The sequence below is a fragment of the Acinonyx jubatus genome, chromosome E4 (genome assembly GCF_027475565.1).
Source record: "Acinonyx jubatus isolate Ajub_Pintada_27869175 chromosome E4, VMU_Ajub_asm_v1.0, whole genome shotgun sequence".
Classification (NCBI taxonomy): Eukaryota; Metazoa; Chordata; class Mammalia; order Carnivora; family Felidae; genus Acinonyx; species Acinonyx jubatus.
The window spans coordinates 9,453,149-9,469,141 of record NC_069395.1 but is presented as its reverse complement, the minus strand read 5'-3'; the positions used below and the strand labels follow the sequence as shown (position 1 = coordinate 9,469,141).

Sequence of the window (15,993 nt, the reverse complement as noted above, 5' to 3'; positions counted from 1 at the left end):
CCTTGGGCTCTGTGCTGACAGCTCAGAGCCTGGAGCCTGCTTGGGATTCTCTCTCTCTCTCTCTCTCTCTCTCTCTCTCTCTCTCTCTCCCACTCCCCTGTTCATGCTCTCTCTCTCTCTCTCTCTCAAAAATAAATAAACCTTAAAAAAAGAAAAGCTTTGCTTTTTAAAAATTAGATGCTCATATTCATCATTTATTCATCCGTCCAACAAATTTTTTTTAATTATTATTATTATTTTTTTAAATATGAAACTTATTGTCAAATTGGTTTCCATACAACACCCAGTGGTCATCCCAACAGGCGCCCTCCTCAATGCCCATCACTCACTTTCCCCTCCCTCCCACCTCCGATCAACCCTCAGTTTATTCTCAGTTTTTAAGAGTCTCTTATGGTTTTCCTCCTTCCCTCTCTGTAATTTTTTCCCTCTTCCCCTCCCCCATGGTCTTCTGTTAAGTTTCTCAGGATCCACATAAGAGTGAAAACATATGGTATCTGTCTTTCTCTGTATGACTTATTTCACTTAGCAAAACACTCTCCATTTCCATCCACGTTGCTACAAAAGGCCATATTTCATTCTTTCTCATTGCCAAGTAGTACTCCATTGTATATATAAACCACAACTTCTTTATCCATTCGTCAGTTGATGGACATTTAGGCTCTTTCCACAATTTGGCTATTGTTGAGAGTGCTGCTACAAACATTGGGGTACAAGTGCCCCTATGCGTCAGCACTCCTGTATCCCTTGGGTAAATTCCTAGCAGTGCTATTGCCGGGTCATAGGGTAAATCTATTTTTAATTTTTTGAGGAAACTCCACACTGTTTTCCAGAGTGGCTGCACCAGTTTGCATTCCCACCAACAGTGCAGGAGGGTTCCCGTTTCTCCACATCCTCGCCAGCATCTGCAGTCTCCTGATTTGTTCATTTTGGCCACTCCGACTGGCGTGAGGTGATATCTGAGTGTGGTTTTGATTTGTATTTCCCTGATGAGGAGCGACGTTGAGCATCTTTTCATGTGCCTGTTGGCCATCTGGATGTCTTCTTTAGAGAAGTGTCGATTCATGTCTTCTGCCCAACAAATGTTTTTTCAACACCTTATTAACTCCTGGCTGACGAATCCAGGATAATGAGAAGCTGGGACTACGTCATATTCACCTTTGGATCTCCAGCATCTCCTGGTACATATGAAATGCTCAAAAAATATTTATGGGGCCATAACAGGAATTCTGTGTTCTTTTTTTTTTTTTTCAAAGAAGTACCAAACATATTCAAGCTAAGAATCTGATTAATGCACCTACTCCTGAAAATAAGAGTAAATGGTTAGCAAAGAGGAAGCCTTTGGTAGCCCTTAGGATACTCATAACATATAGATGATACTTGAAAATTGGAGCAACCCCTTCATATATTAACCCGACATATATTTGCTAAGCTGCCACCACTCCATAGGCAACGAGCATATGGAGGTGAGCCTGATCTCTGCCGGGTGACAGGTATGTTCAACGAAGTTTAATCCATGGAGGGAGAGGAGGGAAGATTAGCCAGCATCACCGACGGAGGATGTGGAGGGAGGCTGGCCAAGTCCACGTTTGCAATTTCCCAACGGAGCAATGTGTCACTGGGATTAAAAGATCAAGGGCACTGAGGGCTAGGCAACGAGGCACGACTGGAGGTGTCACAGGACACACCTGGGAACTCTCAAGCTCCAGCCTTCAGAACCTCCATCCACAGCTCTTCAAACCACTGATACCTGGGAGGCCAACACTGCCTCCCCATCCGTGGGGTCTATTGAAGTTCTAGGAGTAGTTTGAAAAGAAGAGATGAGACACCTTGATCTGCTTCACCTCTACCTGCCTCTCCCTTTCTTCTTCAACAATAAGATCCATAGTGAATGCTGAGAAGGGGCTCAACCGGGTAATGTTCCTTTGAAGAGGGAAAAACATGTGTGAGACCTGTAGATAAGAGACGGTGGGGTCCATCAGAGGGACTGAAAGCTCAGTAGGAGGAGGGGGAGACGTGGCTGAAGAGGCAGGCAGACGCAACGCCTGCACAACCTTTGAGCCACGTAAGGGATTTGCCCCCAACTCCTAAGAGTAAAGGGAGTTGCGGTTAAGCAGGGACATGCTGTCACTCGCATATGTACTTTTGAAATATCTCCCTGGCGGCGGAGATCGCAGCAGGAAGCCTTTGCCCCATTGAGCCAGGACGGGGACCCAAGCTGACAGATGGCAAAAGTAAAAATGCTGATGGTTTCAGGAAACATTTAGGAGAGAGAACACAAGGAGCTTAATGATTCTTACAGCATTTATTGAGCTCTTGCTGTATGCCAGGCATGAACTAGCTCATTTACTCCCCCCCAACAATCCTCCTGGATTGTTTCTATCATTATCTCCAGTTTTAAATCCGGACGTCAGGTGGAACAAATTGAGACCACCCAACTTGTGAACGGCAGTGTTGAGACTCAGCCCAGGCATTCAGGCTCCCATCCCCCTGCCCTTCCCTCCTAACCATCGTCCCATACCATCTGGGGTCTGGCTTGGTCCAGAGGGAGAACGAAGGTGCCATTCACTGAGGTAGCAAACAGGAGGACCCATGAGGTTGGGTGGGAAGGAAGTTAGGAGTCCGGTTTTCGGCGCACTTGGGGAACATCCAAACGAAAATGAGCAGTAGGTGTTCCAGAGCTCAGGAGCTAGGTTTGGTAGGAGGCAGGGCAAATAGATTCGAGAACTATCAGCAGAGAAGCAGCGATCACACTTCACAGGCTTCCTCTGTGAGGATGTTGCTGAGTTTGGGAGCAGATTCAATGTATTCCAAGTGCAGAGGAAGCGGGGAGATGTCAGTAGTAATGAGCCCAGCTGGTCATGCCCACTAGCCACTCAAAGGGCATGATGTCAGGGCCCAGGGTTCTGAAACCTCAGCCTTCCCAGGCAGCCTTTTGATACCTGCTTCATGCCTCTGCCACAGGAGCTGCTTTTTAAATACTGATTAACTCCTCCTTAAAAAAGTCACGTTTCCACGCTGCCTGCCAAAACGGTAACAGACAGATAATGTACTGTGTCATTAACACATCCCTGTCTATTTAAAAACCTCCAGAGAAGCAAGCAGATGAGCCTTGGAGTTGGCTCAGCGGTGGGGATTATTGCTTGGCTAATTATAAACAGCATCCTCAGAACTCCAGAAGACGCTAAGGGGGGCACAGCCCCTGTCAGCCCTGAGAAGCCAGGAGTGATTATTGAAACGTATCAACACTCAGGACACAGGAAGGTAAGAGGGCACAGAAATAGAACCTCGTCCGTGAGACAGTGTGCCAGCCAGCCCCCAGTGATCCTCACCCCCTGGTATTTGTGCCCTTGTGTGGCCCCCTCCCTCAGTGAATCAGAGCTGGCCCTGCGTGGCCAATGGAACACAACGGAAGTGTGTGATTTCCAGAGCTGGATGACAAATAGCATTTGCAGATTCCACTTTGGGCCCCTTGGTACCATGTAGTGAGGACCCTCAAGAAGCCCTGTGGAGGGGCCCACATGGTCTGGAATTGAGACCGCCAGCCATAAGAGCAAGACACCTTCATGCTGAATATTCCGGCCTCGGTCAAGCCCTCAGATGATGCAGCCCCAGCTGACATCGGACTGGAAACTTATGAGACCTCAGAGCCACCCAGTCAAGCAGCTGCCAAATTCCTGCCCAAAAGTATCGGTTAGAGGTAATAAATAATTATTGCTGTCCCAAGCCAGCGAGAGTTGGTGTGACTTGTTACATTAACGAATATAGTAAATAAAAGACTGGGTCCAGGGTAGGGAAAGGAATATTAACCTAGCCCCTCATTCTATACCTGAGACTAGTACACTTCGGGGACTCACATAGATGATCTCATTTAACCCTCATAATACCTCCAGGAGGTACATATCAACTCCATTTTACAGATGACAAGACCGAGGCCCCAAGTATATAAGACTGCAAAACCTGCCTTAGTCCTACAGCTAGGGAATGCAAGCAACCAGCCCACTTCCCAATTTCAGCTTTCTTTTTATTTTTTAATGTTTATTTATTTATTTTGAGACAGGGTGGGCATGAGTGGGGGGAAGGGCAGAGAGAGAGAGGGAGAGCGAGAGAATCCCAAGCAGGCTCTGCGCTGTCAGCGCAAAGCCCGACACAGGGCTTGATCTCACGAATCTTGATCTCATGCGATCTTGACCTGAGCCGAAACAAGAGTAGGACCGCTTAACCAACTGAGCCCCCCGGGCACTCCCAAACCTTTAGCTTTCAATCACAATGTCCTACCCCCCTGGAAACAAGCAGCCTCAGACTCTGGTTCTAGCTCAGCCATTAAATAGCTCAGTAATCTGGGGAAATCGTTCATTCTCCCTAGGTTCATTTTCTTTCCTGTAAAATAGGAAATTACAGTCTTTAGCCTCTAAGGTCCCAGAGAGCACTAATATTCTTTGACCCTGTGGCCCCATCTCACTGTGTCTACCTTCCTCCTAGGACAGGTTGTTCTCAAAGACTTCCCTTCGGCTGTGGTTGTGCCCCATCTCCTCATAAGGAGTTGGCTTCGGTTGTTGCGAGAGGGTCTTAGGTTAGCCTTAAGAAGTCCTTGGAAGTTCTGGGAAACTTCAGTTACCAAGAGAACATAGGAAACTTTCTTCCCTGGAGGCTTTTCAAAATAACGTTAATACCTATCTGTCTAGGAGCTCTTAGGCTGGCTGAACAAATTAGAAAGAAATGAAGCTAAGTCTGACAGAAACCAGGTGGTGAGATTTTGGCAATTTCTATCTTGCACACAGTAAGTATCTCAAGGAGAAATTTGTGGAATGAATAAATGAATAACGGGCCTTTTCTTCTGTGTCAAGTGGAAATGAGCTATGTGACAGTGGTCAAGTTATTTAACCAGACGGAGCCTCAATTTCCTTATTTGCAAATGGTAATTAGCCCAAAAGGATTGTAATAATTATAAAACACGATGATGCATATCAAGCCTTTAGCAGAAAGTCTGGCAGAGAGAATGTACCCAAAAAAGAAAGATGGCTACCTTGATTCAACAGAAGGACACTTCCTCAGTGTCGTTGATAGCTGGGATGCAGGTTCCCTCTGTTTCTGTGAACGCTTCCAAAACACTGACATCTGTAGAAGGGGAGTTTGGGGAGGAGAAGGCCACATGGCAGACTCAACAAGCCCTCCCACCACCCTCCAGCTGCTTAATATTTGCCTGGACAGCGCCTCCCTGCTAGGGCTTTCCAGCTCTAACCCTCACTTTTGCCATACCCACCCTCAGAACCCACCGGTGGCCCAGCCACCCAGTGCATTTTAATGCCACCACTCCGAGCCCAAGGTTTGAAAAACCATCCACTTCCTCCAGCCCTGTTAGGAAACTGACTCCTGATGGGTGGCCACTTCAGGACCTTCCCATCACAAAAGGACTTTGAGCCCCACCAACTGTATAGTGTAGTAGCCACTTACATACCACTCCCATGGGAACCCCAAGAAGGTTCTGCTCAGCTCCCTCCCTCCTGCTGGTCTCCAGATCAAACCCCCTATACCCACTGACTCAGTAGGCTGATTCCTTTGGCTATGTCCATACAAACAATTTCCCAAGACTGTTAGATCCAGTATGGGTCTCTAGAAGGCAGACCCATAAATGGCACTAATTCCATTCTGACTGAGAATGTCATAAAGGCTTTCTTATCACTCACCCAGCACAGGAAAGTGAGTGTGGGAGAGGGAAAGGGCCCTGGTATTACTGTTATCAAGTGCATGCCGTCCAAAAAGAGATCTGTCAGGCTTCAGCAGGGGCTGTTGAGAGGCTAATTCAGTTAAAACCTCTCGTTTCATTAAGGGGAGGAGACCATAATTATAGCGTGAAGCCAATAAGTAAAGGGTCATAATACTTAAATAAGTGAGGAGGGCTCCAGAACATTCAATAATAAAATCAGGTTAGGACCAGAGAGAAAATAGGATCATTGAGCCAGAGATGACCCTCGGTTTTCATTAGTCCTTACTAAGATTGCTGGTGGATGTGGTTTGTTTTCCATTCATTTCATTTGGGCTCCAAAGAGTATGCCCCTTCCTTCAAGATCTGCCCCCCAATTGAAAATTACCACGAACCTCACCCAAGTTAATAACACCAATGACAACAACGAGATTCACCTTAGTCAGAAATCTCTTTTGACTCAAAAGAGTCAGCCGGTTACGCGTCTGACTCTTGATTTTGGCTCAGGTCATGATCTCACAGTTCCGTGAGTTCAGGCTCTGCACTCTTAGTGCTTGAGATTCTCTCTCTTTTAGAGAAATATTAGTCCCTGGGCCAGAAAATTCCAGGCACCAGACACCCTTTACAAGGGAAGGCAGATAGCTTTGTTATGCAGAACGTTGCAAACTCTGGGTGCTCACACAATGAGACTTTCATTTACTTTCAGAACATTTCCATTCATCTTTCCAGGCTTCTCAGCCTTCTTATGAGCACAAAAGAAAAAAGAAAAAACAGAAAAAGAGTAAATCTCTTATGTTAAAATTAACTCCATTTAAATGGTTTAAGAAGGATCTTTTCAAAGTAGAGGATCTGAGTTACAGGAAGACAAATGTTGGGACAAACACCATCTGCCTTTCCCCCAGTGAGAGGGGCCGATTCAGCTGGCCCAGCTTGGAGGTCACAGTCAGACCCACACCAAGTGAGGGGAGAGGCGTACCTGGTGGCTCAGTAGGTTGAGAGTCTGACTCTTGATTTCGGCTCAGGTGATGATCCCAGGGTCGTGATACAGAGTCGGGCTCCACACTACATGTGGAGTCTGCTCGCAGCTCTTGTCGGCTCCCTTATCCTGGGGTCCTGCATAGAGCACGTGAGAGCAAAGCGTATGAAAGGGAGGACAGAATACACGAAGCAAAAGCTAACTGAATTGCTAAAAGAATGACCAAATCTCTAAACGCAGGCAGAGATTTAAATACACCTCTCTCAGAAATTGATAGAACAAGTAGGCAAAAATCAGCAAGGATATGGAAACGCTGAACAACATGTTTAACAAACCAAACCGAATTGACATATTTAGAACCCTGCACCCAACAACTGCACATTACACATTCTTTTCAGGCACGCTCAGAACACTTACAAAAATTAACCATATGCTGAGCCATAAAGCAAGTCTCAACACATTTCAAAGGACAGAAATCAAACGGAGTGTCTTTAACCATAATGCAATTAAGCCAGACATCAATAACAGAAAGATTCCAGGAAGTCTCCATATGTTTAGAAAGAACTACGCCATCTAAATAACCAACGAGGAAATCACAACAAAAGTTAGGATACAGTTTAAGTAACAGTGAAATAAATATATATATATATATATATAGCATATGAGAACTTCTGGGATTCAACTAAAACCACCGTTATATTAGGAAAGATACCACACCATATAATCATACCATATAGTTGCAACTTTTCCCTCCCTGGGTCCAATCTCATGAGCCAGACCCCGGGCCTGCTGAAGGGACTCTGGCAGTCTCCAGGGCTGGACCCACCATTTCCTGAATCCCCCTTCTTCACTGTCTTAGCGTAGCCCTGCATTCCTAGATGCAGTGCCCTCCCAAGCCACTGCCTCAGAACTCATGCATGGGAGATATTGCTTCACAGTTCTTACAAGTCAAAACATGTTTGCTATTAGTTGGTCGAGGTATAGGGCTTTAGGTTTAAAATTCCTTTTCCCTCAGAACTTTGAAGACATGTCTCCATGGACCGCCAACATCTGAGGTCGCTGATGAGGAGATGCCAGGCCGTCTCTTGTTTCCTTGTGGACCTTCTGCTTTTGTTTGCTTCTCTCCTCTTTTAGGAGCTTTTAGGAGCTCCTTCAGTTTTGGGTTTCATGGTGCCAAGTCCAGATTTCAGTCACTTTGCGTCGACTGCATTGGAAGTGTGGCAGGTTCTTTCAATACAGAAATGTTACTCGTTGACTCCAGGAATTTGTTTCTATTATTTCTTGGTCAATTATCTCCCCTCAGTTTTATCTGCTTTCTTTTTGTGGGACTCTATCAGTCAGATATCAAACTTCCTATAGGGATCTGCCATGCAGTTCTTTTAATGTCTTTAACAGTCATTCCCATTGTTTGTTTTCATGTGTTTGTTTGTTTGCCTGAGTTGAGGGAATATGAGCCTTGATGCTGGGCGTTCCGCGTAGGGAGGAAGGGAGAGGTTGACTTTCCGTGGGTAGTTGCAATTATTTCCTCCCTTTCCAGCCCCACACCCCACACCCTCCTCTAAGTTTTCTCCCTCCTTGTAGCCTCTCCTTGCCTCTACTTCACCAGGTACCACCTTTCCACCTTTTTTCCATCTTCCAGAAAGTGCTGAAATCTCTCTTTCTCATAATTGCAGAGAGATTATAACTTTTTTGTGATTTAATATTATTTTAAGGGGTCTTGTGGGAGAGAAGATAAAGCTACATATTCAGTCTCCTATCTTTTTTTTTTTTTAATGTTTACTTATTTTTGAGAGAGAAAGAGAGTGCAAGCAATGAAGATGCAGAGAGAGAGGGACTGAGGATCCGAAGCTGGCTCTGCACTGACAGCAGAGAGCCTGATGTGGGGCTCAAAGTCATGAACCGTGAAATCATGACCTGAGCTGAAGTCGGATGACCGAGTCACCCAGGTGCCCCTCAGTCTCATATCTCTACTTGGAAGCTCTTGTTCTATGTCCTTACCTGTTTGCCCACTATTGCATAGTAAACAAAGGGCTACCACATGGTTTTGTCTTGGTTTTTTTTTTTTTTTATCTCTAACTTTAGTGCCTAACACAAACATGGCTAAATATCATTCCTTTTAATGTTTGCTGAATTGAATAGAATCGCTTAGTGCATATTATGCCGCTTCAGTCACCCTAAGATGATTGCCAAGTCCTTAAGGAAACCTATAAAGATAATAACCCGAGCCTCCAAACTAAAAGTCAGGATAAAATTTCTGGCAGATTTCGGTGCATTGATGAGGACCACATAAGTGAGTATTTTAAATCTGGATAATCCCAAGAAATCTGGCACTTTGGGTTAACCTGCTACCCCACGAACTCGCCAGCCCCTGATACGGTGTGCTCTAAGCACCTGATACGGTGTGCTTACAAGAAACCCTGTTAATGTTGCTTTTCTGGATGATGAAGAAAGTTAGAAGAAATGTCACTTATGTCAATCCTGAGACTATCAGGCACTTTCCAAGTTGGAAGCAAGAACTTCTTCTCTCAAAGTGGGTAACTGCTGATATTATCCCAAAGGTTACTGCTTTCCTTTTATTTCGATTGATAAAACCTCAAGATTTTGATCAATGAATTGGAGGTTCCCCATCTTATCAATGATTTAGAATCTGGCTGATAGCTGATGACATAGTTTAATTCACCGAGGATTGATTTTCTAGGTATTTACAACAAAGCAGCCATTCAACTCCCAGAAAGAATGAGGGCTCATTTTCTTCCATCTGTCTGAGCTGGCCAGTAGAACCAGAGAGCAGCCCAGACTGAAAGGTCGGGCTAGCAGTGTGGACTCAACTCTGGGAGAAGAGAGAAGGTAAATCTTCGAAAGTCCTGAGATCATAAAGGCGCAGCGAAAATACAAGTAAAGTCGTGTGGGTCAGAATCTGAATATTCTGGCTGCCAGGGTCTCTCGGGTATGGATCTCTTCTGGTCCATGGGAAAAGCAAGAGCCTTGGAGTTACACAGATTCAGCTGCTTCTCCTACCAACTCTTTGATCTCGGGGAAGTTTCTGGACCTCCCTGAGCTTCGTTTTCCTCAGATATACGGTTATCAGAGGAAATTAAATAGGAGAGTGAATATTAAAGAACATATCCAGTGCCCCTTACATGGTAGTTGCTCCATAAATGTTAATTCTTTCTCTTTACGTCCATGGAACGTCACTATGAAGCCACTCCCATCCATAGGCTGCATTCTGGCAGATCACCCCTCTGCCCCGGTGACCGAATTGGGTGACTCTTCAGGCAGATTTGACACTGTTTCTCCATTTCAAGGCACCCCTCCCGTGACTCTTCATCACGCTGTTCTGTTTTCTTCTTCTTCCTTTCCCTTTTCCCCACCCCTCCCCCACCAAGTCCCATGTCACGTACTAAGAAAGGACATGGAAAGCAGGCACAGTGCGGCTCTAGAGTGGGGAGTACAACGGAAAGGGAAAGAAGAGAAAGAAGGCACAGCCGCCTGTCACTCTCACTCAAGGCACACCCATCTCTGCCCTCCATTTCACCTGCCATGATACGTTGGAGGTTTCCAACTCTGTCTCCAACCCAGATGTCTCTGGAATGCGTATCCAACAGCCACTCAACGTCTCCACTTCTGTGTCCATACGCTTTTCACACTCAATACTTTTCGACGGAACCCATCATTCCCCCACCTGCCTGTTTTTTTCCACAGCCCACTTTACCTCCTGGACAGCCAATTCCAAGTAGTAGCCCTGCTGTCCACCCAACCGTCTCAACCAAAGCCAAGGAGAGAGACATCCTTGACAGCTCCCCTCCATCCACTCCTGCTGGCACCAATCGCCAAACTATGCCTGGTTCACCTCCTCCAGACCCCTATCATTCCCATGTTAAGCCTCCTGTATCTACTCTCCAAATCTCATTTTCCCCTCACGATTTCTGTCTCTTCGTTGTTTTGATCTTGTGCTAAGATATTTCTTCCATTTGAACTTCTAGGTCATTAATACTGTTTTCAACAGTGATCATCCCCTCCTTAAATCTTAAATTCAAAAAATCATAGCCGTTTTTGTTTTTGTTCTTCCTTTCTTTCTGGCTCTAGGAGGTCTTTTTTTTTTTTAATGTTGTATGACTCTCCTTAAGTGCTTGTTACTATTTTTTTTAATGTTTATTTATTTTTGAGAGAGAGACGCACACACAGAGTGCAAGTGGGGGTGGGGCAGAGAGAGAAGAGAGGGAGACACAGAATCTGAAGCAGGCTCCAGGCAGAGCCTGACACGTGGCTCAAACTCACCAGCCATGAGATCATGACCTGAGCTGAAGTTGGACCCTTAACCAATTGAGCCACCCAGGCGCCCCTTTGCTATTATTTTTAAATTAAGATCGATGTCTATGTCCTCTAGCAATTTTATTCCAAAGGAGTTGCCTCTCTCAGTGTTTTACTTACTATTGTTCTGTGAGGATGTTGTGGATCCAAATGTGGACTTGTTTCATTTTCCTCTGTGAGCTCTTGGTTTGTTCTGTCTTGGAACCCAGGTCATTGCCTATCAAGGATGGCAATGAGGGGCACCTAGGTGGCTCAGTCGGTTAAGTATCCGACTCTTGGTTTTGGCTCAGGTCATGATCTCATGGTTTCTTGAGTTCAAGCCCCATGTCGGGTTCTGCACTGGCAGTGTGGAGCCTGCGTGATATTCTCTCTCTCCCTCTCTCTCTCTCTCTGCTCCTCCCCCACTTGCACTATCTCTGTCTCTCTCAAAACAAATAAATAAACTTTTAAAAAGGATGGTAATGAACTTGGAAGCACTGGAAAGCACAGCAGCCTCTCACCCAGGTGACAGGTTGTCTCTCACCTGCTGAAAGCTCTGGAAGAAGCACCCGTGCAATCCATCTCCTCAGCAATAAAGACCACAGCTCTCAGGGGCGGAAGGACCCAGTCTGTGCTTCAGTGCCACCTTGGCTACTTGGGAGCAGGTATGCCCCCCAGGTGCTCTTGAACTCACATGGGGCTGGCACTGATTTTCTGTGGGCAGTGAATCTCCACAGATCAAGCTCTCTGTAATAACTTTGCTTTTTGCCCCATGGCTTTTCCACTCTCTCCAGGCTCCTGACCTGCCCAGAAGTCTGAACATTATTGCCAGAACACTACACCTCCATCTGGTAGTTGGATTGGAGCTAGAACAGAAAGGCAGTAGGATACTTGCTCCAGCCACCATCTTCCCAGAATTCCCTCTACCCATCTCTCCTTCATTGTCATGTACCTAGACCAGGCACCATGGTCCCTTGCCTGAACTACTGCCTCTAAATCATTGCCACTCCAGCCTTCCTACAATCCATTCTCCCCACTGCACCCAGATGGCTCTTTAACAATTAAACAATAATCTGTTCATCTTATTCTCCCACCTTAAATCTTTCAATGACTTCCCAGGGCTCTTGGGATGAAGACACACACCTTTGACATAACCTACCAGACTCTAAACGATCTGGCTTTCTTTGAAGCCTATCTATTCATAGGTAAGGGAAGCAGCTGTAGGAAGGGGTTTCTTTCCTAGAAAGAGAAACAATGGCTCTGGACTAAGAGTACCCGGGTTCTGGTCCTATTTCCTCTATTAGCCAACTGAGTGTCACTGACCAAACCATTTCATCTCTGGTCTTCTTCTCCATCTGAAAAGCAGTGGTAAAGTCTGCCTCGCCCATTTCACAAGGTTTTGTAAACCTCTAATAAAATGTTTGCCAACGTATGATTTGTAAACCACAAAGCAGTACAAAAATTGAGCTCCCCTAATAAATGGTGTGATTTTAGGGAAGCTATAACTTAAAACCTGGCTTCTACCAGCTTGTCACTGATGCCTACAACAGCCACCCTGAAAGTTGCTCTCCTGGATTGACACAGTATGACTCCTGTAAGCCACCATTAAAATGCACATGATTCAGGGGAAGGAATGGAAAAGGATAAAGCATGGAGTTATTGGCAGTAACCGCTATGGAGTATTCTCAGGGAGCTGTTTCTCACATTGGCTAATTCTCTGAAGCAAAGAGGACAGGTAAGGTTTTATGAGCGAAAGAAGGGATTAAAAAAAAAAAAGGTCCGGGCTATACCCAGAGAGGGAGACCCAGGTAAACACAGAATTGGCATTCTAGGATGGTGCAGTGTTAGCAAGAAGTCCGGCACCTGGGGCGCCTGGGTTAGGCGTCCAACTTCGGCTCAAGTCATGATCTCACAGTTCGTGGGTTCGAGCCCCACCTCAGGCTCTGTGCTGACAGCTCAGAGCCTGGAGCCTGCTTCGGATTCTACATGTGTGTCTCTCTTTGCCCCTCCCACACTCACGCTCTGTCTCTGTCTCTCTGTCTCTCTCAAAAATAAATAAACACTAAAAAAAAATTTTTTTTAAAGAGGTCCAGCACCCTTCATCCTGGAACAGTGCTTGTCTTCCTCTTAGTTTTATTTTGGGAGGTGTTCCTTCCTTTCAGACAATTATCTTCCTCCCCACAGGACAAAATATTTAATGTATGAAGGACAAAAATGAGAAGAAGAAAAAAAAAACATTGCAATCCCTTGCTTTTCCTCAACCAAGAATGCTGGGTAACATTTTACTCCCATATTTCATTTAATCTAAGACATCATCAATTATAGGACACCATGATTTTATGTAATACTATGAAAAAAATTGTTTCCAGTTTAAACTATGACACAACATCGATTATAAGACTTATCCCAATTTCAGAGATGATGAATATGAAAAAAATGTACATCTTAAAATCTATGAAGTATGACATCTATACATTGATTGGGTCAATATGTCTAGGCTGCTACCATCCATCTGCTAGAGTGGGGATTACAATGTGAAAGTTTCCATGTAGTCAGAGTAGAAAACAGTTCATTGCTACCAAACACTTTTTGGAAATGATTATGGTGATGGTAATCTTAAGCTTCAGTTTCTCCTGAAGTAAAATGGAGGAAATCCTACATACATAATAGATATGAAGGATTTTTTTAAGTATACAAATGGTTTTATTCCAAGCCATAAGAAACAAATTTGGTTCTAACAAGTGTTTTTGAAGTTGAGGCTCAGAGCCCTCCTGTAGACCCCAACTGCCTTCCCAGGGTACCTCAAAGCAATAAGCATCCCAGATCCCATGTGAAATCCTGCAGAGGGCCCACTTCCGCCCACAGGCCCCAGAGACCTCCTTGCCAGTTGCCCTGATGCAGGAACTCCCTCGTTCCAAGGGACCCCACATACCGTAGGGTCATTTAGGTTATCTGGTTTTCATTAAATAATGACTAGGAGTCCAAGACCAGGTAATATTATTAGAGGAAAAAAAGAAGTTGACCAGCCAGATCCTGCCCTACTCTTCATGGAAATACCAAAATAGAGAATAGATTCTCAGTATATGGTGAGGTCAGGGTGTCAGGGTAACAGGATTCCCATAGTCAACATGGATACGGGGGTGAAGATATATCATTTCTTTCTTTTTTTTTTAATTTTTTTTTTTAACATTTACTTATTTTTGAGACAGAGAGAGGCAGAGCATGAACAGGGGAGGAGCAGAGAGAGAGGGAGACACAGAATCCGAAACAGGCGCCAGGCTCTGAGCTGTCAGCACAGAGCCCGACGCGGGGCTCGAACCCACGGACCGTGAGATCATGACCTGAGCCGAAGTCAGATGCTCAACCGACCAAGCCACCCAGGCGCCCCTGATTTCTTAAGAGAGTTCACCCACAATCGGGCTCTGGCCCTGGACCTTCCAGGGCCAGAAATACGGTTTGCCAGTGCAATGAGAACAGACTCACATTACACAGGACCAATGTATAAAATCAGAATATAAATTCATTCACTTATAAGAGGAATTATAGCTGCTCCATAGACTTGAATACCCCAGTCCCCATGACCTATGTGAGTGACTGTGTGGGAAACCACGCCACAGCTGGAGTTATTTGTTAAGCCTGAAAGCAGAGGAGGGTGGTAGATAGATCAAATGTGCAATGGCAACAAGTTAAGGCTGCCTCTGGGGCACCTACTTCCATAGCAAGGTCTTACCCTTCTAACCAGAAATTCTATAAATGCAATGGCTGCAACCCTTTCTTACATCTCCACGTTACTTAATGGGATCAGAATAAGCGACATTCCATGGCTGAGGCACCTCCTCTTGTAGAACAGATAGGAGCTGTTCTAAGACTTCCTCTCATTATTATTCTGAGGCTACCCAGCCTCTTTCTTTCTTTAGATATGGTCCTTATTTCCATTGGGTCTTACACTGGCCTGAGAGGCATTCTGTCTCTCCGAGTCATATGCATGGCACCATTCACTCAACAATCACTAACTGAGCAACTACTATGCGCCAGAGTTCAAGGCAATATGATAGGCACGAGGGGCAGAAGAGTGAGCAGGCGCGACAAGTGTTATAATGAAGGAAGTACAGAATAGACTGGAGGCACACGGGAGAGAAGCTGGAACAGACTCTGGAATGGAGAGCTATATCAGAAAGTTGATCGGAGAATCACCTAGAGAAGGTTGAAGGATCTGTAAGGTGGTGACAATGGTATCATTGGGCACAGAGAGAGAAGCTGGGCTTCAGTTGATCCTATAGGGAGCTCTGAAATTACAAGTCCCTTCAGAGTGCTCCTGTATCTAAATAAACACCCCTTTCCCCAACCTTATGTTCTGGTCCCCTCAATCCAGCACCTTGGGGTTCAGCCCCAAGTGCAGTCCTTCAGCTCCTACTATACCTGTTAGATCCTACAGTAACTTTAGTACATAGTCAGTCCCTCTCCTCCCTAGTGGGCCCAGCATTTCCTCTGTCAAATTGTGCTGGGATTTGGCCCTTGTGATTGGTCTGGTTGCCAGGAGGGGAGCCAGAGGCAGGTTCTGAGGAACACAAACATCATCTTGTAAGACACCTGCCTCAACAGAAGCCTGATCAGCATCCACCCAACAAGGGAGTGGGCCACTACTGTGGCTCTAGGGGAATCTGTAAGTTCAAGTTCAGTTCCCTACTGCATCTACTCAAATTCCCCCATCTTGAGTCTCGGTGTCCAATTTCCTATTAGTGCCCTGACTTTGGCACTGAAGACCCTCTAGGGCTAGAATCCATCTCTCTCTGAAGATCTGTTCCTCCTACAACTGAGCCGTGAGCTTGATTCTCCATTCTTCCTGGCCCTTCTTCAGAGAATAGGATCTTCTTAAATGCTGCCGAGGACGCCTCTGGCTCTCACGTTTTGCCTAGAATTGGCGATTAACCCCACTCTGAGCCCTCCATCATCTCTCTTCATGTACACAACGACATTCAGTGACTGCCACCAATCCATAGTCCTTCTAGTCACTATTTCCCTCAAA

General features: G+C 45.5%; 1 long non-coding RNA gene across 1 annotated transcript in view; it reads right to left on the bottom strand.

The window, feature by feature from the left end:
• Nucleotides 1-407: 407 nt before the first annotated feature.
• Nucleotides 408-15,993, bottom strand: part of LOC128313010 (uncharacterized) — an 80,292-nt gene continuing 64,706 nt past the window's right edge. Inside the window, exons 4-5 of the long non-coding RNA XR_008293099.1 lie at nt 6,678-6,814; nt 408-5,115 (exon numbers count right to left, since the gene is read on the bottom strand). This is a non-coding gene — a long non-coding RNA (uncharacterized LOC128313010). The remainder of the gene's footprint in view (nt 5,116-6,677; nt 6,815-15,993) is intronic.